General features: G+C 42.8%; 1 protein-coding gene and 1 long non-coding RNA gene across 12 annotated transcripts in view; both read left to right on the forward strand.

Moving 5' to 3' along the window:
• Positions 1-24,683, forward strand: part of Lrmda (leucine rich melanocyte differentiation associated) — a 1,025,409-nt gene that overhangs the window by 17,756 nt on the left and 982,970 nt on the right. The window lies entirely within an intron of this gene.
• The window catches only part of LOC141424822 (uncharacterized), a 206,620-nt gene continuing 189,965 nt past the window's right edge, over positions 8,029-24,683 (forward strand). The window contains exon 1 of the long non-coding RNA XR_012449758.1: positions 8,029-11,949. This is a non-coding gene — a long non-coding RNA (uncharacterized lncRNA). The remainder of the gene's footprint in view (positions 11,950-24,683) is intronic.

Here is a 24,683-nt window from a genome sequence, read left to right on the forward strand (position 1 = left end):
CAGTATTAATTCTTCCAATTCATAAGCATTCATATTCTGTTGTAAATGGTATTGTTTTCTGAATTTCTTCTCTGGATAGTTCTTTGTTAGTGTATAGGAATGTTGATTTTATGTCCAGCAACTTTACTGAATTTGTTTATACTAACAGTGTGTTGATAGAATTTTTGTGGTTTTCCATAGAAATGATCGTGACATCTGCAGACAGACAATTTTACATCTTCTTTTTTGATTTGGATGCTTTTTATTTTTCTTGCCTAATTGCTCTGGCTGGGACTTCTAGTACTATGTTGAATATAAATGATGAGAGGGGGTTTTCTTGTTTTGTTCCTGATCGTAGAAGAAAACCTTTCAGCTTGTCACGATTGAGTGTGACGTTTGTTGTGGACTTGTCATCTATAGCCTTAATTATGTTGAAGTACATTCCTTTGACATCTAATTTGTTGAAAGTTTTTATCATGAAAAGATTCTGACTTGTTTTTTCATTTTACTGTAATAAATAACTCTGTTACAAATATCCATGTGATACCCTCTAATGAGTATGTTTTTGATTAGTTGCTTTGAACAAATTCCTAGAGACAAAGTTGTTGGAGTGGGAAGGTGGCTTTTGTATGAATGTCAGATTGGCCCTCTAGAGAGGTTATACCCATTTCTATGACCAAGAGTGCTTGAATGCCTATTGTCTCAAATTCTTCCTTGAGTTTCTTTACTAATCTGTAAAGTAAAATTAAAATGTAAAGAGAATCCTATTCTTTAACCAGTGTTGGTTGCTGGATATGCTCAAGGCAGAGAGAGTTTTTTTTTTTTTTTCCCCACTGCACTAAGGTTTGAACTCAGGGCTTCCCTACTTGCTAGTCAGGCATTCTACCTCTTGAGCCACACAGCCCTTTTTGTTCTGGTTGTTTTGGAGATGGGGTCTTGCTTTTTGCCAGGCCATCCTGGACCACGATTTTCCTAATTATGCTTCCTGCAGTAGATGGGATGGCACACATGCCACCGTGCCCAGCCTCTTCTGCTTAGATGTGGTCTTGTGAACTTTTTTTTTTTTTGCCTAGATCAGCTGGAACTGTGATCTTCCTGATCTCTGCCTCCTGAGTAGATATCAGGAGGTATCAGTCACCAGTGCCTGGCCATAGAGAACTTTTTAATAAGTTTTTCAGCATCACTATTCCCTTTCCCTGTGTAGGGTAGGGCGAAGTCTTCCCTGACCCCATTCTTCTTGGAGGATCCTGGATGGTTTGAGCAGGTTGGCTGTTCAGCCTGCTGAACATAGCGGGTGGAGCAGATTTCGTGTGGCAAACAGTGATAAATATGCCTACGTCAATCTGGCAATAAAAGCAAGCAGGTTTAATTGATCTATGGCAACAGGAAGCTTACATTTTAAAAATTAAATTATTTGCAGTCGCATCTTATTTAGCATCACTCTGATAAATGTACCAGATGGGGAATTGCTTAGGAGAAAATTTCTGAGGTGGGAGCTTGCTTGCTGCTTCCCTGGCTTTGGCCAGGATACAGGGAAAGGGCTGGTAAATTTGTTCCATTCCAATTGATAGTCTGTGGCTTTGCCCTCTCCCCCAAGCTGCATGCAGTTAAGGGGACACCTGGCACACCATCACAGCTTCTTCAAAGAGATGCATCATACTTTCTTTGTCCATGTTATGAACTGCTTGGTGAACAGCTTGTTATAACTTGCTCCTCACTGGGAAGGATAGGCCATGTAATGGAAAGAACTGAGGCTTTGGGGTTAGACCACCCTGGCTTGAAACCTGCTTCTGTCACTGTCTAGGTGTTTTTCTGGTCTTGGTGTAATTGCTAAAATTCTAAGTGCTGTATATATTATGCCTATTAAACCATTTGGGACATAATAGGTCCTCCATAAGCATGGTATTCTTAGTACTTAGAATATGTGCTTGGGAGGCTCAGAGCCCAGACTGGATCCACCTCATTCTCTGGTAATCATTGGCACTCTTTGCAGAGACTGGGGATTTCTCTCTTTCAGTACATGCTATGTTTGCCTATCTCTGCACCTTTTGAGATGACTACTGGGCAGAAACTATAAGAGCCAGTGTATAATTTGCCAGCTTCTCTTCCATTATTATTATCATCAGTCTTGGAGTCTAACTGTAAATAAGCAGAAACATCTTCCAATCTATTTTAGACATAGACTTTGAGAAATAAGTCTGTAAGACTTTGGGGTTATTTGTTAATTCAGCATAACTTAGCCTATCCTAACTGATACAAATATCTCAATTTTCCAACTGTCCCTAATGTTCTGTAGGCTAAACCTATGCATCTTATGTGTTCTTAATCCCTCTTAGCTAAGAATATACATTGGGTCATACTTCAGTGGGGCTTGATGACACAGAAAATTCACCAGCCACATAGTTGAGAGAACAGCTCACAGGGCATGGTCTGTTGGCAGTGGGTCTTCATTAAACAACATCTTTGCCATCAAGAACCATCTTCCTACTGACTTCCAAACTCCAAATGTACTGGTGTTTCTTGGGAAGCACCAGTAGGTGGGGAGAGGCAACAGAGTTCATGCCAATAAACTTTGAGAGGAAGAGGTATTGGTAGTAAAGATACACTTTGGAAAGGATAAACTGTTGGTGAATTGTCAGTATATTCCAGGGCATTGATAAATCTTGAAAGATTCCTTGGAGGCAAGGTTCTGTAGATGTTGAAACCAGTATTCTCTAATATCATTGGCCATTTAGTATCTTCAGTTACCGCAGAATATACAATCAAAAGGTGAAGTAGTCAATGACTTGGCAGGTAATATTCAATGTCTCAGTGGTAAGACTTTCATTTCTTTTTACCTTCAACACTTTCTGGTGAACCCTCCTCCCCACCATGACTATAGAAAGACAGAAACCGATTGTGTTGGGAAGGGAAAGGCATTGAGGGGCAGGAAGGGCACTGTGAGGGGGTTTCTGTGGCCCTCCTTCTTTCCCCACATCCTTCTGCCTCTCTTCTCCTCCCCACATCTTCCTGACTGCTTGAATTTCTACCTTTTGGGCAGAGAAAGTGGAGTGTTGTGACACAGTGAGCAAGACTGGGCTTGGAAGTAGTGGGCATCTGGAGAGAATTGCTATGGGGCTGCCAGGACTTTCCCAAGGTTCACTTTCTTGTGGATGTTGATGCTGCCTGTAACTTGCAATATAATTTAGAGAGTGCTTTCACTACTGTTGCCTTTGTACTGGCTGTATTTGCCTCTAGGAAGAGAAATTCCTGCTTTTTTTTTTTTTTTGGTGGTACTAGGGTTTGAATTCAGGGCCTTGTGCTTGCTAGGCAGGCAGGCACTCTACCACTTAAGCCATTCTGCCAGTTCTATTCCTACACTTTTAGATACTGTCTTTTATTTCCCATCTCAACCATTTTACTCCCCCAGAATCACGGATTTTCTTTTCCTTTCTTTGTCAAGTCTCTCACTGAACTGTTTGGACCTTGGACCTTGCTACTCCACCACTCCCTATGTCCTGCTCTGTTTTGAGCACATGACTGTGCATATGAGTGCTGATGCTGCCCTCCACATCATCAGGGTGGCTGACGTGCTTTAGGCGTGGCCAGGATGGGAAGAGAGTCCAGTCGTTCAGACTTTCTACTTTTATTGAGTCATCAGATACTCCACCAAAAATTCTGCTGCCATAGGGGGTGATTTGTTGTCCCAGTGATGGGGACAGGTACTCTACTGATATTTAGTAGAAGAGGCCAGGCATACCAAATGTCTTGGAGGCCACATGGATACTAAGTGGGGAGGCAGCTACGGACAAAAAAGAACCCACCCTTTCCCACATAGTCTGCATCCCATTGAGGAGGACCTCTGAGTCCTGTTGGACACAGCTTGTAGGATGGCTCTCTTGATGAACTTCAAGACAGAGAAGACTTGCCAATATGTACTAAGAGGTGATAGGTTCACTCTCCAGAGGAGTCCAGGGATGGAGAATTGGACAATTGACTTCAGTAATTTTGCTCATTATTATTATTTTTTTACTAATCAGTAACAACCACCATTTCCCAGCACTTACTACATAAATACCACTTTACATAAGTTATCTCCTGTAGTCCTCTTAAAAACATTTTGAAAATGGAACTGTTACCACCTACATTTTACAGAAGAAGTAACTGAGGCTCAGAGAAGCCAAGGAGTTTGCCCAAGATCACTTTAATGGTTAAAATGAGAGAACTGAGATTAAATGGCCCCAGGGTCTTACCTTAATTTTGCAGTTATTCTGAACTGCTTTTTATGATGTAAATGGATGTTTCCTTTTTGCAAGGAGATGTGACTTTCAAGTCTGTATTTCCTCATGGGGGAAAAGTTTCTTTTTATTCTTGTTAAGTCACTGAAAACTGGTGGAAGTCACTGTAGGGGAGTTTGAGTATATCCTACCACTCAACATTCAAGACCCCAAAGATTCCAGAGTCATACATGTTATGTTCCCTCCTCTTTCTTGTTTCTCTAAAACCTTTCTGATTTGGAAAGTTTGGCAAGGCAGGATCTTATGAGGCTTGAGGAGGCTTGGAGGGGAGGGGAGGGTTCCCAGGGAATTCATCCTCTTTCTTTGCCCCTTGAGCTGTGCAGCGTGGCTTAGATCCGTGATGGTCATGGAAGAAATGGCTCAGCAATTGCCATGACTGGACCATTTGTTGTTGCAGCCTTGGAATGGGTGGACCTTGAGACAGATAACTGCATACTGGAGATTTGAGTGTAAGAGAGCAGGAGGAGGTGGGGTGTGTGTGCGCACATGCGTTTATACATTTATCTTTGCACATGGACTCATGTGCTCATGTGCACACACTTGGTATCTGGAAAGCCTCTAGTCTCCTCAGAGACTGTGCTGTTGGTGATTTTAGCTCTTCCTTGTTCCTTTATGATGAAAGGGGTATGATTATGCTTTTTGCTGGGTGTCTGTTTAATTGCAGGAATATAATAACTACAGATTCTCTCCAGCCAAGTCTTTTCTCATAATAGGCCTTTTCCATCCCAGCTGCTCTTTCCCTTTGCACCCTGCCCACCTCACTGCCATAGCACAAGGTCACTTGTGATTTTAAATAACACACACACACCATGTAAGTTCAGGTTTCATTTAGAGTTTAAAAAGAAGGCTCCTCCCCCAGACCCCTCATTACTGAGATCAGCTACATGCCCCCCACTTCTACACCACCTCCCCTAAGCTCCTCTCTGACTTTACACAGAACCCCGTTTTTCAGTCTCCTGGGCGTCTGCTTTTTCTCTGGTTCTGGTAAAATAGGAGACGGGTACAACAGGGAAGACCAACAAAAGAGGTTTAAAAGAAAAAAAAAAACCCAACCATTCTTGAGATAAAGCAAGACTTATTAAAAACAATTGGAAGGGAGAGAAGAGGGGGTGTTAACCCCCACACGGCCGGTCGTCTGGTTTCTTGCCGCAGTGTTTTAAGAAATGCACCATTGTTAAAACTTTTTTTCCTTGATGGATTTATTTATAAGGTAGAGAAATATTTTCCCCATAATTGGGTAACTCTTAATAGTAGCAATTGCATATTTATCAGCGTGAGGGGCTGTTATTAATGTAACTGTCAGGCCCAAACACATTTCTGCATTAAATCCATTTAGTATGTGCATTATTCGGGCTCGAATGTCACCGGGACATCAAAGCCCTGTAGGCATGGAGAGCTCAGTGCCCTGCTGTGGCTGCCGAACAGGCCCTTGATCAATAAATGTAACATGTTAATGCAGAGCAAATAGAATAAAAGATTTCTTTGACAAGACATGAAAAATCACCTTGTGGCAGCTGGCATGTGATGCCGTTTCTGGGGAGACACCAGCAAAGTTGATCTGACAAGTAAAGAGGGGAGATGATGGTTGTAGGTGCTTTTGTTTCGAACTTCTTTCTTGACCTGTCAGGTTTTGAAGGCGCCTCAATGGCTCTTTTTTGTCATGTGAAAATTGTAGTCTTAGGTAGTTATGAAGCAGTTATCTCTTCTCAAATTGTGAATGCTGCTGTTTAATTGATTCACTTAGCATTTGAAACTGTCACGCATTAATAATTGCGAAATCCTGTAGATACTGTGCTAGTGTGTCATGCTTAAATGTGTAGTTATCAGAAAATTAATATCCTTAATGAACCGGTGCTTTCAAACTAACATTGCATGAAATCTCTTTTGCCCTTTCATTTGCTGAAGCCACATCCGCCAGTTTGCTGAGAATCACCTCTCGACAGTTTGCTTTCTTGATGCCCGACAAATGCCAGCTTTGCTGTGGGTACATCGTGTGCTCAATGACAATAAATATAGTAATTATACTGGAGTTAGTAATTAACATAATTGTAGTCAATTACGACAAATACAGTGCAGAGCTAAATAAATGAGAGGGGAGAAATTAGCAGGCTAATTGATTTATCTTTACTTGGCTTTCTATTATAACTGGCAGGGCTGTTTTTCTTGGGGTGGGGGGAGAGAAGGGGAAAAAATCCCCACAAGGATTGTTTACAAATAACTGATTTTGTTTTGAAGTTGCTTTGTCTTTTGACTTATTACACTTCACCCCCTACTCTGCTTGAAAGGGAAGAAAAGAAAGGAAAAAGAGAATTTAAATGCCAAGGGAACAGGTTGTTAATTTAGCTACATCAAGCTGACTGCTGTGGCTAAAGCGAGACGGGATTTAGCTTTTGCTCCGGCCTGAGGAGTTACAGTTTTTCTTTTCAGCCATTGCTCCGGTAAAAGAAAGTATTTTTGGTGTGTATGTGTGTGTCTTTAGTCTCTCAAAGCAAGGTGGTACTCTGGCAGATGTACAACTGGGGGTTCTCTGTGCATGGTAATTTTCTCAGTTTTGTGCTGCTGGCTTGGAAGAAGTGGGCATATTTTGTTTGGGTCAGCCTCACTTGATCTTGTTTTATACCTTTATCCTTCAGTACCCAAAAAGAGATGGGGAAGAAAGTGGTCAGTGTTGCTGGAAAGGCCAGGGGAGAGCTCCAGCAGCTCCTTCCCCTCTCTACTTGTTTCCCCTTCTTTGCCACACTTCAGGACTGCCCTGAGTCCTAAGCTATCACGCTCCTCTGAGACTGCAAGAAAGTTTGTGCTGGGGTCTCACTGCCCATTTGTTTTGCACTAGTTTATTCTGTGCTGCCTGGAGCCCTGGTTAATGGTGTTTATCGTGTCTCTGTTCTTTGTTCACTCTTTCCAGCATGACTGCTGCTCACACGGCACAGGCAAGAACGCTGCATGTTTTTGAGACTTGGGGTCGCATCAGAGTCCTGGTTTTTCTCACAGTTTTAGACACAAGAGTTTTTTTCTTTTCCCTTTTCCTCTTAACACAGGATAGGGGTTAGCAACTAGAACCTTTTTAGGATTGTGTGCTTAAAGTTTTACCCAAGGGTAAAATTGAATGCTTTCAGGACATGACAGATTTTTTTTTTTTCTTTTAGAAGTATCTAGCATTTGTTCTCAACCTTATCTACACTCCAGGTTATTCCTCTAAAACCTCAGCAGTTTAACAAAGCAGAAATTTGTTTAGCTTTTTTTCCTGGAGATTCCACTGGGTAGCTTTCCAGTCTGACACAAAGGGAGTTTTAATTCTACATAGCACATATAATCATGCATGACCCTGTGTAGAATTCGGTTTCCCCACTGCACTGAAATACTGCTGTATTGAAGAACACCAGGATGCACTCAGACACTGCTCAGTGTGGCCATTTTTCATGTGCATTGCATTTGGAAATCAATTTCTGATATAAAATATTTATATATAAGGGGTCATTTAAATTATTTACCATTTACCTGTAAAACGGTCTTGCTAATGAAGCCTCAAATTATTATAGTAAATGTGTGGTTTTTTTTGGGGGGAAAAGACTTTTATTTGGAGGGGGCAAATAATACTTGGAACTTCAGTCTGATTTAATTTGAGGTGGGTTCAGGAGAAATCAGATGATTCATGTGCAATAGCTTTGTTTACCCAGAAAAGATAAATGTAGATAAATTTTTTGAAGACCTCCAGAGAGAGCACCCTGCTGTGAGGCAGTTGGGGGGGAGGGTAGGGAGGGAGGGAGGGAGAGAGAGAGAGAGAAAGAAAAAGAAAGAAAAAGAATATGAATATAAATGACTATTGGCAAAATGTGCTTCTTGGAATAGCTTGGTCTCTGCTTGAAGTCCCAACCTAGCCACTGATTTTCATAATCTGACTCCTCTTGAATGATTCTCAGGTGTACAGCAGAGAAACACAGGATGATGACAAAGAAAGCCTCTTCATTTTTATTATTTTAGAATGAAAGTTGTGTTAATTGAAGCTGGCTTTATTTTGTTCCCCTGTTGCTAAAGAGATAATAGCATAGGGGATCATTCTGATAAATTCTTTTCAAATAGAATGCTGTTTATGGTATCATTTTTTCCAAGACCCGTTTCTGTTTCACTCCCACATATGCTCATCTGGAGGCTTAACTGTGTGAGTTTTGGAGGTTTTACTCCCCAGAAATGCTAATGGTTTTATTTGTTCTGCACCAGCTCTGAGGATGGAACCTTTTAAAATGCATTTGTTGGTTTTGTGGACCAGAGGCTGGGGGAATGTGTGAGCTAAGAGCTTGGCTGGTTGCTACCTTCTGAGAAGCTGGGCTTTTACCCACTTGCATGCTAGTTTTTGAGGGCATGCGTTGGAATTGCTTAGTGGGGCATTAGTTTTATTTCATTGACTTATTTTTCAGAATGTATTGCTGTTCCTTCTAAGTGCATCAGGTTGCTTCTTCAGGATTGGGTACCTCCTAAGAGCAATGGGTAATCCAGGACCTGAGGAGCAGCTGTTGTCTCTTGTGTTGACAGTTGAATGGTGGGTCTTCTCTGGTTGGCCCTTGTGAATTCTTCTCAGATACCTGAGCCAGACTAACATCACAGAAAGTCAAGCAACCTTCCCTTTGCAGTTAGATATAATAAACCAATACCATGAATTTTATTCTTGGATGCTGGGCTTTAGTAAGAAAAATCAGTCTGATGTGGATGTAGAAGAAAGGAGCCTGGCAATGGTTCCTGAAAGTCCTTTTGTCTTGTGCCCTCTTCTGAGGAGTTCTGAATTTGTTTCAGACCATGACATAAAGCCCCAAAAGAATGACTAGGTTTGTCTCAATGGGATAAATTTAACTATATAGTTAGAAGTTTTTCTTATCTTCCTCTTCAGCTGGTTGGTGGAAGTCAGGTCTGGCCCTGCTGATGTTTTAGAGGATAGCAGTAGGGTACAGTGGTGTTTCTAGCTGCCACGAACAATTGGATCCGTCCACAGATATATGCCTTTGGACCGGGTGGTCTTTTCTTCACGTTTTATAATAGCTCATGCAGCCTTGACAAGAGATTAAACTTTCAACTAAGTGAGGGTAGAAACTGCATAGCATCCAGATAGCATGCTTTCCCCAAACTGTCCAGAATTGACTGTCCTCAGAAGCTGAGGGCTTGGACTGTTGTTCTTTGCAGGTCCCCTCCTGTTCATTATGCATACCTAGATATTGCTGTATATCCTCAGACAGCGGGGGACTGAGGTCCTACAATTGCCCCAGTACTGGGCTCCCTAGCACCTGGAACTTACAAATGGGATGGTTTCTCTCTTGAAGGCTCTCGTGCTCAGATTGGAGATAAGGCTGTTCAGGTGGAATTAGCAGAGTCATGTTCATGTTCTCAGGTGGATTTTGAGAACCTTGCAGTTTGCTCCTCCGGGAAGCTTATTCTTACTGAATTAGTGAGTAGTGTTGAGGAGCCACATGTTGGGGGAGGGGAGCAAGGATTCCAGTCAGCCAGGCAGAACAAGTGAATTGACTCAGGTGAGCTCTGGAGGGGCTCCCAGAGAAATCTCCTGAGGAACATACAGGACAACACAGTCCAGTTAAGTGCTTAGGGGCATCGTGTAGATTCTCAAGCCAGGATGTTCTCTGCAGGGTGGACTTCAAGGAAAACTTCATGAATTGATGGGGCCCTCATCATACCCTGGAGGGAAGGCAGGATTTGCCCATTGGGTCAAGATTTCTGAACTGAGTAAACAGCTTGTACAATGGCAGGACTTTGGGACTAGGCTTATTCTTAGTGGGATGGCGAGACCGTGATCTCTGTGCCCTGCGGTTGGCTGGAGTTCTGGAGGAGAGATGCTTTGCATCTGTGCAGAGCAAAGATGGTTGTAGGACAGAGAAGCTGGCCAGGCTGGAATCCTTTCTGGAGGCCTATCAAGTAAGGACTTGGGGACATATGGGTTCTCCCTCTCGAACCTTTACCATGGAGTGACAGGCGTGTCATGGAAAGGAGTCACTTCCAGCTGGTAGAGGGCAGCCCATTTTCAGGCTGAGCAGGGCCCAAGCATGTATGTATGACACACATACATGGCAATTATGCTGTTAGAAGGGTCATAGCTAATATAGTTCTTCCATGACTTGTGCCTCTTTCTACCAAGCAAAGCCCTGTGGGCCAGCTCTGTACATCTTCAGAAGGGAAGAAACCCAAACTTGAATCTCATCTTTAGAAACTGTGTTTATTATTGCTCTCCATGCCATGGTGTTTCTGGAGGTTGGCACTGGTGGGGCTGGGGCATTTTCTCCAGGGGAGTTTGTACCTCATTGGATCTGCACATGCCTAGGCCTTTGTAGGAACTTGGTTTCCCACTGAAATATCTGTTTTTCCAGGATGGGGTAACAGCTGCTTTTTCAGTAGGGCCCTGGGTACATACCCTTATGCATGTGATGAGTGCCTGTCTACTGGAAGATGCAGTCTAATCTGGGAATTTCCTGTTTGCTTGAGTGGGTTTAAAAACAAACAAACATGGTAATAGCTTTCTTTAGAAGAGATTACTATACCTGTCCTGACAAGGGACAGGGTGTCCTTATAGCTTAGACAGAAGTGAAAGTGTGCTGTGGTCAAGTGACTTTCCCAAAGGCTCACAGCTGGGCAGTGGGGGCCAAGATGTACGTGTGACTTTGTTTGACTACCAAGCCTACACTCTTCACTCCTACACATAATCAATTTGATTGTCTATCCCCTGCCACCCACCCCAATTCAAATTCCTTATTGTCCTCAAGATCCTCATGGTAAACTAGCATTAGTTGGTAATCATGGGGCAGAGAGGAGGAAAATTCTGTCTTTAGTCTGGTAAAAAGGAGACAGCCCTCCAACTAAGGCTGATGCTGTTTTGGTTTCTTCTTAAACTTATATTTGACTTTGTCATTTTTTCCAAAGATGATAAAAATTCTAGGCAGTGAGTGCTGGCATCCCTCAGAGATATAGTGAGTTGGGTTCCGGACTGCTGCCATAAAGAGAATATTGCAATATAAAGTAAGGCACATGAATTTTCTGATTTCCCAGCGCATATAAAATTATGTTTTCACTCTACTGTAGACTGTTAAGTATGCAATGGCATTAAGTCTAAGAAAGTACCTACCTCAATTAAAAAAATACTTCATTGCTGAAATCTGCTAAGGCCATTGGAGTTGCTGGAAAAATGTCAGAATGGGCTTCTGTGTTTCAGGGTTGTCAAAAACCTTCACTCTGTAAAGAGTGCAGTATTTGTGAAGAGCAGAAAGTGGAGAGTGTTAAAATGAACTATTCTAGCACTTTAAAGGTCTGTATAAAATTAGGTTGGGTTAACTTTCATTGTCCTGTCCTTTATGGACCATTTCGACACCTCTGGCTCTCCTTTGGGTATGCTTTGGTCCTGCTCTTGCTTCTGTTTATCAGAACAACCTTAGGAGCCTATGTCTCTGTTTTCTCGTCAGTTGCAGGCAAAATATATTGTCCATTTTTCTTACTCCTCAGTGTCACCTCTGGGTTGCAAAAGAGGTGGATTAGCCATATAACTCTTAAGGCATTATTAACTGTGTTTTTACTTTTCACTGAGAAACTGAATGAACTCCTGCTAGTTGGCAGTTCAAAGTCATTGTTGGAGACTAAGAAACCAGAGAAGTTCTGTCTGCAGGATGGTCTGGGGGAAGAGCAAGGAGATCATGAGACAGGACAGGTGAGTATGGAATACTCCTCTTCATTCCATCACCATTTATCTGAGAGACATTGACCGAGTCATTTGATCTTTATTGTCATTTTTTAAATGGGGGGTAATGGTTCTCACCTAGCAGGGTTACAATGATCAAATGAAAATGAAATGTAAGAGTTTTGTTTGTATAGATGATGTCCCAGAACAACTGATATCCCAAAGGTAGTATTTGTCATTTTTTGATTCTTTCCTTTGTTTTTGAGCATGGCTATCTTTTTTTTTTTTTTTACAATTAACATATGCTAAAATTTTTTTAATTTTAATTATTTTGTTATTTATTTATTTATTTATTTTTATTCATATGTGCATACAATGTTTGGGTCATTTCTCCCCCCCTTCCCCCACCCCCTCACTACCCAGCAGAAACTATTTTGCCCTTATCTCTAATTTTGTTGAAGAGAGAGTATAAGCAATAATAGGAAGGACCAAGGGTTTTTGCTGGTTGAGATAAGGATAGCTATACAGGGAGTTGACGCACATTGAATTCCTGTGCAGACCATGGCTATCTTTAGGATTATTTTGCTTGAGGTCCTGTGGTATTGGTAGATTATAGACTTGGCTTTGCAAAGCTAGGACTCTACCTCTTGTCAGGCCACAAGGTTATTGTCTTGGGTCTGAATGGCAAAGTTTCTTTTGGGCAAAGACAACTGAAAGTACATTTCCCAATTTAATTATGTTTAAGAAGTGGAGGTAGGGAGAAAGCAGAATCTTCATTAGAACAAAATAAACCTAATTATTATTAGTTTTGATCAAAGATGAAATAGGGCTACATATGGTGGCACATGTATGTAATCCCAGCACTTGTGAGGCTAAGGCAGGAGGATGGAGAGCTCAAGGGCCAGCTGGACTACATGGTGACACCCTGTCTCAAAAAGTCAAAAATAAGCAAATAAAATTAGATCGAGTATGCAACTATAGTAAAACTTTAAGAAAGCCACATTCTGATGTGAAGTTCTATCTTATTTAATAATTTTGGGTGACTTAAAAAAAAGTCCAGTTGTGTCTCTGAACTCAGACTAGAGAGCAGTTTTCTCCCCCAAGCCTCCCTTCCAGCTCTTCTGTGGAGATGGAGATGAACTTTCCTCTTTTAGGCAGCAGGAAGGACTGAACAATTTTTTTTTTTTTTAATGTTTCCCTGGCTGGTCTCTAACTCCTGGGCTCAAGTCAAGTGCTATCTTTCTGTCTCAGCCTCCCAAGTATCTGGGACTACAGGTGTCGCCCTGAACTATGTCTTCCTTCTTTGGCCTAGAGAATGGGTAATGGTCCTGTCTTGTGTACAAACCAAAAGGAAGATCATAGAGCTACTGTATGTTTCCTTGTAAGGAACATGTGAGAATTTCTATAGCTTTCTTGTTTCTCCCATAAGATCTTCCTGTCTTTACTAAAAGTTTGCATTTTTGCATTCTGATCTATCTTGAGTTGAATGGTTTGGTTTTCACTCACTGGATTTTTTTTTTTTTTTTAAGGACTGGTTAAACCTTTTTCTTCTTTTTTTGTGGGGGTGAGGGTGGGGCACTGGGGCTTGAACACTCAGGGCCACTTTTTTATCTTTTTTATGATGGGTTTTTTCAAGATAGGGTCTTCTGAACTATTTGCCTGGGCTGGCTTCGAACCACGATCCTCCTGATCTCTGCCTCCTGAGTAGATAGGATTACAGGTGTGAGCCACTGGTGCCCAGCTTAGTTAAAGCTTCTTGCTAGAAGATAATTATAAAAAATCACATTTAGGTAGTGCACAGAAAGATGCAGTGTGGATATTTGAAATTGATTTAATGCTAAAAGAAAACTGTATGTTCACAATACAAACCAGCTACATGATAGAGGTGAGGAAATAAACAACAAATTAAATGTGGCCTAGGTAGTGTATAGAGAGCCTGCTCTTGATTCTACTAGTCAATTTGGTACAGAGATCCCTCTTAGTGGCCTCACAAAAGCGTGTCAGTCTGAGGCTTCTGGGAACTGTGTCGCTGTGTTGAGCCCTCCACTGTTTAGTTATTCCTTTTGCCCATATAGGCACCAAATAGAAATAATGCTAAACAGTGGTCAGTCATTATTTTGTGCTTACCAGGCTAGCTTGTGGAGCCCTCCCAACTTCATGAGGTTTTAAATTTCCCTTTTTTCACATAAAGTGAGACTTAGCTTGACCAAGTAACTTGCCAACACCACATACCAAGTGTGAAAGTGTGTGCCTCCTTCACTGCAGTCATCATTTCACTCCTAGTCATCCTGTGCTATGCAGGGGTGACTTCCAGCAGCCAAATCCTTGTCCAACAAAATTTCACTTAGAAAGCTTATTACAGAATAAACACATTTTACTATTTACTTTTAAAAAGTGAGTCAGCAAAAGCAGTGAGGCTGTTCAAAAAGATACTAGATTTGCTGTTGAGGTTAGTGACAAAATGTAGTTTTACACTGGTCCTAATGTTCAGGTTATGCCTGAGTTTTGTTTTGAGTGGGCAATAGCTAAATGCTAATTCACTCTGTTAAGTAGTTACAATTAGGACGGTATTTTTTTTCTCCAATAAAGTTCATCTTGTAATATCAGGTTATGCCTTAAATAATCCTAAGAAGAAACTATTTTGGAATAGTATGAGTTAATTGGGTTGCACAAGATTATACACTGGTATGCTCCAGTGTGTTGGAATTTGACATACAGTAAGCACACCTTATTTGAAGATTTATTACATGTGGTTTTGACCAAGCATGGTAAAAAGAAACAAACACTAAAAAAAAATTCAAAACTAAAATGTTAAATTCACACACATGTATTACATAGCTCATTTGAAGCTAAGTCAGTCTTGTGTTATTGTCAGTTGTGTTTATTCTTTTTTCTTCTTTTTTGGTAATACTGGAGTTTGAACTCAGGACCTTGTACTTGCTAGGCAGGCACTCTACCACTTAAGCCAAGTCTCCAGCGCAAATTTTTATGTTTTAAAATTAGATTTTTAAGTTTCTTTTAGGTTTTTCCTAATTATAAAATTAGTATATATTCATTTTATTTAAAAAAATGTAAGAATGCAGAAAAATATATGGAAAGAAGTAAAAAATAATCCATAAACTTATCACTGAACAATAAACCTTTACTAAAATTTGAGAATGTGTAAATTTTTACAAAATTGGAATTAGGCTTATTTAAAGTCTTGCGTTATATTCTCTCTCTCTCTCTCTCTCTCTTTCTCTCTCTGAGACAGGGTTTCACTATGTAGCTCAGGCTGGTCTTGAACTCTCTCCATTCTCTTGTCTCTGCTTCCTCAGTACTGAGATTGCAGGTGTGCCTCATCACGCCTGGCATTATTTTTTCCTCTTAATGTTATGAGACTTAGTTTTCATGGATGGTATTTTTCAGTGATTACATAATGTTTTTTTCTACATAGATGGGTTATACTTAAGCCACTCTCTCAGTGTTTGGCATATTTATAAAGTATTTTCCATTTTTTGGAGTTAATAAGAAATGCTGTGATGAGCATCTTAGCCTGTAAATTGTTGCTTTATTGTTTTCATTGTTTCATCAAAATAATTTCCCAAAGAGTGAAATTACTGAATTAAGGTTATTAAAACAAACCTTTCCATGCAGCCCCTATTATAAATAGGAATAGTTTTCTTCACCTGTTACTAGGTTCATGGCTGAGGCTCCTATAAGAAATCACCTATTAACAAGAGAAAAGCATACCCATTTATTTAGAAATGAGCCTTCAGAAATAAAGACCCACAGAAACAGGGAAACTTGTGTGTTTTTTTAATGCTAGGCTTGATGGAGAAATGAATAGTTATGGAAAGGTGTGATTGGATACAGAGTATAGTCCTGGTGTTAATGAGCTGCGGGGAACTTGGCAAGGCCTATTCAAATTCTTCTGTGTGCCCTGGGTCTTCAGACATAAGGATGCTTCTTCTCTTGAGACATAGAAAGGGTACCACCTGAATGAGGGTCTTATGGCCTCCTTTAGGGAAGAAGGGCAGGGGATTCTGCTGTCTTCTGAAATTCCAAGGTGCCATATTTTGGTGTCATATTTTGGCCTCTATCTGACTATTGCTCTGTCTCCTCTATGGAGCGCCCAGGGGTTTGGAATTTTCTCCTTCCCTGGAGGCAGTGGATGAGGGTCTGATTGGGGCTCAATGTGGAGAATCATCTTAAGCATCTTGACATAAACCTGTCTACCTGGGATGACCAGGTGCTTGTGTGTGCTTGCAGTGGTTCAAATACAGGCACATTTGCAGATCTGAGGAATACCTTGTGTGGCAGGAACACAGCTTTTCATCCAGGCCTGGTTCACTTCTGAGTTCACAGGTGGTCCCTGGCCACGGCTAGGACAAGGAACTTCTGAGGACCCTCTGAGCAAGCCTTTGCTCAAGGGGGTGTCTGGACAGCGCCTTGAAGGCAGCCTGGCTGGTGAAGGAAGGAAAGCAAGGAACCAAGCCATTCTCAGCCATGCCTTTGCAGATCCAACCTTTTAAGCATACCTACATTTACCTGCAATGGCAATCGTTTTGCATTTTAATGACAAATCAAGTACGCTAACTTGCATTTGAAACGAAAGTGCCTTAAATGTCTCTGGCTGTCAGAATGAGATGTTAGGAGCTTGATGAAAAGCGAACAAAGAAGACAAAGTATGAAGCCTGGATACAGTGCAAAATGAAATAAAACCTTGTATGGCCTGTCAGGGGTGTCAGTTGATATTCATATCTAAGGCACATTATAGCATTACTTTGCAGCTCATAGCTTACTCATCTGTCTTTTTTAATTCATCACATTCGAGCCCACATCTTTTAAGTCTCGTATGTCAACAATGGAAGAAATCTGTTAATTGACAAATGAGTGTCACAAATGTGAATTGGTGCCTTTACATCAGCGGCAGGTGTAGTCTCTTTTGTTTTTTGTTGGATCTGTTATTGGCATAAGCCAGTGTAAGACATCTGTCTTTGTCGAAATGAGAAATGACAGGCCTTCTCGGCTGTCATTGTCTTAGTGCATGCTCATTCTGTGAGATACTGTATAAAGATAAAATGTCAGTTAAAAGAATATGAAAAACTAGCTGGAGGAAGTCCTTAAATTACTCAGAGAGGGGATCCGGGAATTGGGGTGGAATTGAAATCCGAGTGTTTCAGTTTGTATCTATCATACCTATTTAAAAATAATATTTCCTGAGTAACAGGATGAGGTTATCAAGTATTTAGGAAAATGTTATGTTGTACTGGTATAATTAGCTTTATAAGGTGGGAAGAAAATCTCCCCTTGCAGTATATGAATTTATTTATTATAAGGTCATCTCTCTGACAAGCGCAGAATTGTCTCAATAAAAACACTCCAGGTAGAATTCCGGGTGTTGATTTGCATGTGTTTTGAGATATTGAAATTTGTTCTCCAGTTTCTTTTTCGATTATATTTCTATCTGAGACTGATGAAAAGCATAATGAAATAAAAAGCAGCCCTTGTGGAGTGATGACACAATTAGTGGGGAGAAAACTCTTAGTGTCCCTGAGCTCCTACTGGGTTTAGAGAGGCAGGCAAAGTCTGGGCACTTGAGACTCTCTTGATGGTTCAGGTGACTGCTGGTGACAGAGGAGGTACAGGTCTGATGGTGGAGGACTGCTCTGGCACCCTCTTCTCTGTTTCAACATGAGCTGGAGAGCCTGAATGTTTAGGACTGGTAAGGGTAGGGACATCTCAGCCGACCATGTCTTGGTCATAGGAGTGCATATTTTAAGGAGGGCTGCTTAAACTTGAGAATATCCTGGGATCCTCTAGAGAGTTTGTTACAATGCACCCCAGATCTGATTCAGTGGGTCTGGGGTAGGTAGGGCCTGACGCTCTGCATGCTGACAAGTTCCCAGGTAAGCTTGTCCTGCTGCGTGGCAGGCCCAACTTGATCATCAGAGAGTTCAGTTCATTCTTCCCATAGACTGTCTGAAGATTCCTGTAGACAAAGCTGAATTAGAGAGGGAAGTCTTGGAATGCCGGGAGGGACTGGACTATTATGGATGATCTCTACATTAAGAAATTATTTTCTCTGTAGAAATAGTTCTAGTTTTTTCAGAGAAGGCCTGATCTATCAATTTGCCTCCAGAGTTAAGTGGCTGGTGGGAAAGGCCTCCTAAGTCCAAAGTCCTCTTACCTTTTTTACAGGGTCATGTGGCTGTTGGTGTGCATGCTTGGGTGTGCTGTACATGTGTGCTCATTGTGTGGTGAGAAGGCATGCAGTGATGTGTGTGTTGGCAGAAGTTGTGTGTTTTTATGTGTACGTGAATGGTGTGTTTGGTAGTAGGCATGTAGCAAGCCTGTTATGTGCACTTGTTTATGTGTGACATGTAAGCACTTCTGTAGCTGTATGTTTAGGGGCAGGCATGTACCAAACCTAGGAGAGAGGAAGGAGAGGGTGAGAGAGGAAGAGAGAAAGCAATAGGGCTCCTTAGCTGATATGCATTTGAATAATCAGATTGATGAGATATATATGGGGAGAAAAGAAACTGCATGAGGATACTCTGCTGGGGCTCAAACGGAGTCCTCTGGTACATTAGTCTTTGCTAAACATATTTGCCTCCAAGGTTCCTCCTGGCTCAGTGCTGACTGTGGAATGGATCCCCCAGTCCCAGTACTGCTGGGATCTGGGAAAGTCCTCAGCTTACCATGGGAGGATCAAGGAAGGGCATGCTGTGTAGAGCCTCCAGGCCAGGCTCGCTCCTTCCCTTTCTTTTTTATTTCTGCTACCCATGACTCAGAGCACTTCTTTTCTTTTCACCCAGGCTAATCACGAACTAGTGAGTAATTGGGAGGATGAAGCTGGTGTTTTTCTGAGGGATCTCAGGAAAGCAGATTCTTTTTCTAGACTTTGTCCTCTTTCCCCTAGGCTGCCTCCTTCTTTCTTTCAGATTCTGTGACTGCAGACTTTTTCCTGGCTGACCCTTAAATGTTGTATTCTGCAGGAAATTTTAATTTTGTTGTTTAAATTAAAACAAGGCTTACCTGGCATGGGTGAGGCAAGCCAGAGAGACAGGAACGGAAACCACTCATTCAAAAAGGCACCTAAGTTGCACAGGTACCTCTCTCACTATGAACCAGAATGCTTTTGTCACATGGAGAGAGGGTTGTTTGCTTTCTTTGGAGGTATATGCAATAGTAGAAAGAAGTTGCCAGAGTACAGAGTGTACATGCGTATCCTCCCACATGTCTCCTCACCTTCTGAAAATGGGCACGGCACGCACATCCCTCTCATGTTTATGCACACACAGCTGTGTGGGCAGACATAGGCCAGACCCATGTGCCAGACACCCTTTTGTGTGCAAACTGTGGGACCTGGTACATAAGAAGACCATTTCACATGCCCTCTCTTGCCAGCTGTCACAGAGAATCTGAAACAGACAAAAATTTATTGGGTAGTATTTGGAAACATGTCGGTGGTAACGACTGCAGCTCTGATTTCAATTAACACCCACTAAATTTAGGCTAATGCAGTGCATTTGTAGACCTGTTGAATGCACTTAGCATCACGTGGCAAAAATCTGACGTGGGCCATGGGTTAAAAAAATGTTTTAGGCTGACTGGTGCTTTCATCCCCTCCCCAACCTGGTACCCGGTGGTAGGCTCCCCTGTGAGATGTAGAGACTTCAAGATTCTCTCGGTTTGGATTTTTATAAAATGACCTTTTGATTGCACAGAGCACAGTTAAAGTTTTAGCGTCCAGTCTGGCTTAATGAAATACTACTTTGGAGTTCATAATTCATCATTTTTCACACCCCGCTCGCCCTCTTTTCTGGCTATTTGGGTGAAAACAGCCGGGGAAGTGCTGCATTTTATGATTAAGGCACTAAAAGATTAGCCGTAGGCACTGCCCATCTATGGGGCTACAGAATTCAGGCTGCTGACAGCAGATCTGTTTTGAATCGGACTCAGATTAAAGTGAGTGAAAATCATTTGGGGGCTGAGGGCTTGAAAGGTCACACATGTAATGAATTGTGGGTGCTTGCCTGGCTTCCCAAGCAAGAACCGTAAGCAATTATTAAATGCCATTGTGCGTCAGGAAGGTTTGGTTGGTGGTGACTTTGAAGCTTTCCAGAAGCGATTCTGGGAGACTGCAAGAGGTAGTAATAAGGCCTTGAGCAGGAGAGGATTTGGAGGGCCGTTGCTTTATTTGGGGAAAGATTTTTATTCCTCTCTTATCTTCAGCTTGCTCTGGGGCCAGAGTGATGGAACCAACAGTTCCAGGGAGATGGGATAGGTCTTGGGTGGGGGGAAGCCTCTATGGTACATTTTTTCTTGGCTTTCTTTCAGTTGCTCCCTACTGTCTTTGGGTGCTATGGCAGCTGGTGGTTTTGTTTCAGCCCTGGGCTGTTTTACAAGCATCAACATGCCTTTATCAATGACCTCTTTCATCCAGGGAGCCACCTAAAGCTACCCTGGGCAGCTGGGCAGTAGGGAAGGGTGACAAAGGTCAGAGGCTCAGTCTCTCTTGAAGGCTGGAGGTCTGGGTAGTCTGGGCTGAATGAGGCTGTGCTTACCTCCCCCTCCTGTTATTTTCCAACACAGGTGGGGCGCCCTAGCTCTGTGGGAAGATTCCAGAAGGCTTCTTCATCACAGAAGGAAAACATTCCCCACCAAATTTACCCTTCTTATATTTGACAGGAATCTCTCCCACTTCTAAACCATCCCCTCCTTCCCAAATTCTCCTTTTTATTTTTTAGCTTGTGGAAAACCCTGATATAAATCTCTGTAAAGAAAGGGCAGAAAACCAATAAAACCACAAACAAATAATTTGATTGGGGGTGGTTTTGTTTTTGATTTCAATGACTGGATTGATTTGTTCAACAGTTTCTAAATACTTACAGAATGCCAGGTGGGGGTCTAAGCATGGAAGACATGGTCTGCAGTAAACACACCTGAGTGTCCAAGTTGTGTCATTTATTGTCCTTGGTGCTTGAGATGATGTGTAGCAAAGACCTCGGCCTCTGTGCCTCTCTTTGTCCCACCTCTTCTTCTTTCTCTTTTATCCTCCAGAGTTTCTCCCACCTTTGGCCTTATTCTCTCCCTCCTTCCTCCTTTCCTTCAGTGGGGTTTGAACTCAGGGCCTCATGATTGCTGGGCAGGTACTCTTCTTCTTGAGCTATGCCCCCGGCCCTGTTTTGCTTTATTTTTGAAGTAGGTAGGATCTTGGATTTTTGTCTATGGCTGGCCTCAGATTGAGATCCTCCTACCTGTGGCCTCCTGTGTAGCTGAGACCATAGGTGTCCCCCACTGTACCTGCTTGTTAGCTGAGATGGAATTTCACTTTTTGCCTTGGCTGGCCTTAACCCTTGATCCTTCCAATCTCTGTCTCTCAGTAGCTGAGATTACTGTCTTGTGTCACTGTGCCCAGCCCACCATTTGCCTTTCTTCAGGATAAGGAACTGGGATCAGTCAAGATGATGAGGAAGAACAGGGGGAGACAAAGAGTGTGTAGTCTCCTCATTAGGTGTGTAATGTGATGGGGTCCTGGTAGACCCACTGTGTATGAATTGTTAGGACCAGAGACATCCCTACAGCAGACATTAGAATGCAAGTTCTTTACCTGCTCCAGTTCCATATTGCTGTGTGGTAACCCCATTCTCTGCCTGTTACTTATTCATACTACACTTATTATAAATGGCTGATAGCGGCATAAAAACCTCCAAAACCTATCTCCATGTTTCCAGTGATTAATTCTGGTACTAATGCTGAAGGATCAGCCACCTTGGGCCAGGGGAAAGGATTTATTTCTAGAGGAGTGGTGGGAGGGTGTTTGTAGGCGTTCACAACATCCTCAAAGGGCTTCACATGAGTGACTGTCACTCTCCTTCATACATAAGTTCCTTTGCTCCCAGTTGTCTTTAGTTAACTGGATTCTTTTTGAGGGTCTAGGGTGAGGAGTGGGGAATGCTGTTAACTGTGGGCCAAAAATAGAAAAAGAAGGGGCACTAGGAATCCAGTGTCATCTTCATTTCTTCATCATGGGTGGTCCTTGCATGTTGGGGACATGGTGGCTATTATGTTTCACTGCAGAGCTCTTTCTGGAAGGAGCCCTTCCACAGGATACCCTGTGTGACCAGAAACCTCAGCCAGACTCATTCCCTTCTGCCATGGCCCTTAGAAGGTTCTTGTGGGTTAGGGTGGGTTTGGATTTTTCTTTTGCTTTTGAGATTGTATAGCTGAAAGGATGATAATGATTTCTTTTTGGTCCAGTGAACTTGGGATGAAAGGAAACTTTTTTCTCCTGTGGTAGAAGGTTTTAACAGAAGGTCTTTGGGGGAATGTTGGGCACAGGATTTGGAGGGGGTAGGGTAGGAAGAAGGAATGCCAAGTCCCAGAGGCATGGGACGGGTAGGTAGGGGCCTGTCTGCATTATTGGTCCATGGCGCTCGTCCAGCCTGTGGCCTCTCTTACACAAAGCTTTCGTTCTGATTAATGGCATCCGTGTCTTAGAGGCATGGATTGTATTAGACCTTGCTTAAAAGTGCTCACTATACATCCACTTCCCCTGGAAGTGCACCAAAATAGGACGGGAGGAAAAAAGTGAGTGAGAGAAAGAGCCTGCATTTGGAAAGGGTAGAAAGGAAAGCTTTTTTCATAACTGTTTTCTGTGACTTTCTGTAGTCTTCAAGGCTTTATCTCCACAGCGCTCCTATGGGAGAGCAAGGGGGAAAGTGAAGACAGACGTCTTGGGAAAGAAAACTGGTTTTCCTGCCAAAACTGGGAGATGGTGCTGGCTCTCTTGCCTTTTTAGAAACTCCAAGAAATCTGCTGACATTTTAAAGGAAAAAAAAAAAAAGAGATGATTTATGATGACATCACATGTTGCCCAAGCAGATCCTGTGAGAGGAAAATGGCTTTTATAGAGAAGAACATGTTGCAATAAAGAAACAGTGAGTCACTGGGAGCATCCTCAGTTGAAAGCCTTTACTTATGTGCTTTCATGGCCCCTCCCCGACCCAACCAGAGGCCTAGAGGAGCCTGAGCCCTGAACCCAGGACCTCGGCTGCTTTTTCATTTCCCTCTCCTCAACCTTTTTCTGATGACTTTGATTTCATCCAGTGTTCTTAGCTTCCTGTCAGGTGCAGGTGTTGTACAGGCCATCTGTGTGTGTGTGTGTGTGTGTGTGTGTGTGTGTGTGTGTGTGTGTGTGTATGTGTTGGGTGTGCATCAAATGACAGGCCACGGTAGAGGGTAGAGTGAGAGGAGCCTGCAACATCTTTGCTTTTCCTGGAGTTGCAGAACTGCTGGACTTCTGTGGAGGAATAGGGCATTACTGTGTGATTTGTTCAGGGTAGGAACCTGGAGGGATTTAGCATGAGGCCTGTGGATGTGTGCAGCCTTCTGGGCCAGGGAGCCCCTGACTAGGTTTAGCGCTTAGTGTGGTCTCCAGGGACTTCTCTCTGTCTGTCTCCCTCTTTTTTTTGTTTGTGCATGCATGGTACTGGAGTTTGAACTCAGGGTCTTGTGCTTGCTATACCACTTGAACTGAACTTCCAGCCCTTTTTTCTTTACTTTATTTTTCAAGTAAGGTCTTGCACTTTTTGTCCAGGACTGGCCTCAGACCACAATTCTCCTACCTTCACCCCTTCATCTAGTTGAAATTAGAGGTGTGAACCATTGTGCCAACTTGGTTTCAAAATAGGGTCTCACTAACTTGTTTGCCAGGGCTGGCCTTGAACCATAATACTGCTGTCTCTGCATCCAGATAGCTGGGCTAACGGACATGTGCCCCCACAGCTGGCACTTTTCTCCTTTTGGGTGTAAGTTGTGTGCTGTAACTTGTCACTTGCAGGCCTCTAACACTAAATCTCAGGGGCAGAGAGGAGTACAAGAGGCTCATCCTTAGGAGCCCCACCCTCCAAGTTCTTGGGTGTACCTCCCCCTGCATGACACCCTCTCCCCATTTCCTCAGGACTTCCTGCTTTCCCTCTGCCACCTTTAGTACAGTCTGAGGACCAGGTTAGAGACCTTTGCATGTGAAGGCCAAGTTGTTGGACTGGGTTCTCACTCTGTTGCCTGTGTTTACATGTCAGTGAAGGTCAAAACAGAAAGCTGATGGACAGCAGTGCTTTTGGAGAAGTTTCAGCCATCAGGAAGAGGGAATGGGTGTCCTTTGAAGACTAAGGGTGCATGTAGACCAAGCAGGTGTTGTGGCTGGCTGTGATGTGGACCATGCTTCTCCTTCTCGGTGGCCTGCATGGCTCAGAACTCACCTCGGTGGAGTGGGGCCTGTCTTGTGGGCACCCTTGGTCTAAGTAGCTCGAACAGTTGTCCTCTGGAACAGCCTTGTAACCCAGAGAGAATAAGGCTCGGTGTCTTCCCTCAAGAGAAGGGCCAGTCATTTCCCAAGTCATGGTTAGTCCACTTTAGATCTTGGCACTGGTGGCCCAGGCCCGGCCCTGCCTAGCTTTCCATACCCCCAAGAGGGCCATTCCAGACCTGGGATGGCTCGAAGCCTTGTGGCCTTCCTGTTGAGTTGCCAGCCCTAGCCCAGCATGTCCAGGGTGCAGAGCTGCTGCTGGTCTTCCATGTGAGCAAGTGGGTCTGTGAGCTTAGAGGCTGGCTCCTGGGCACTTTGTCTTGAGCAGAGAGCTTGGCTTCCAGGCAGGAGAAATGGTCTGATCATCGTCACATTCTTGGTGTCTGCTAGAGACAGGCATTTCCTCAGTCTTTTTAACAACTGCAGGTAGCTACTTATAATTGGATCACTTAGATTCTGTTTTTTT

Source organism: Castor canadensis, chromosome 7 (assembly GCF_047511655.1).
Source record: "Castor canadensis chromosome 7, mCasCan1.hap1v2, whole genome shotgun sequence".
NCBI classification, from domain to species: Eukaryota; Metazoa; Chordata; class Mammalia; order Rodentia; family Castoridae; genus Castor; species Castor canadensis.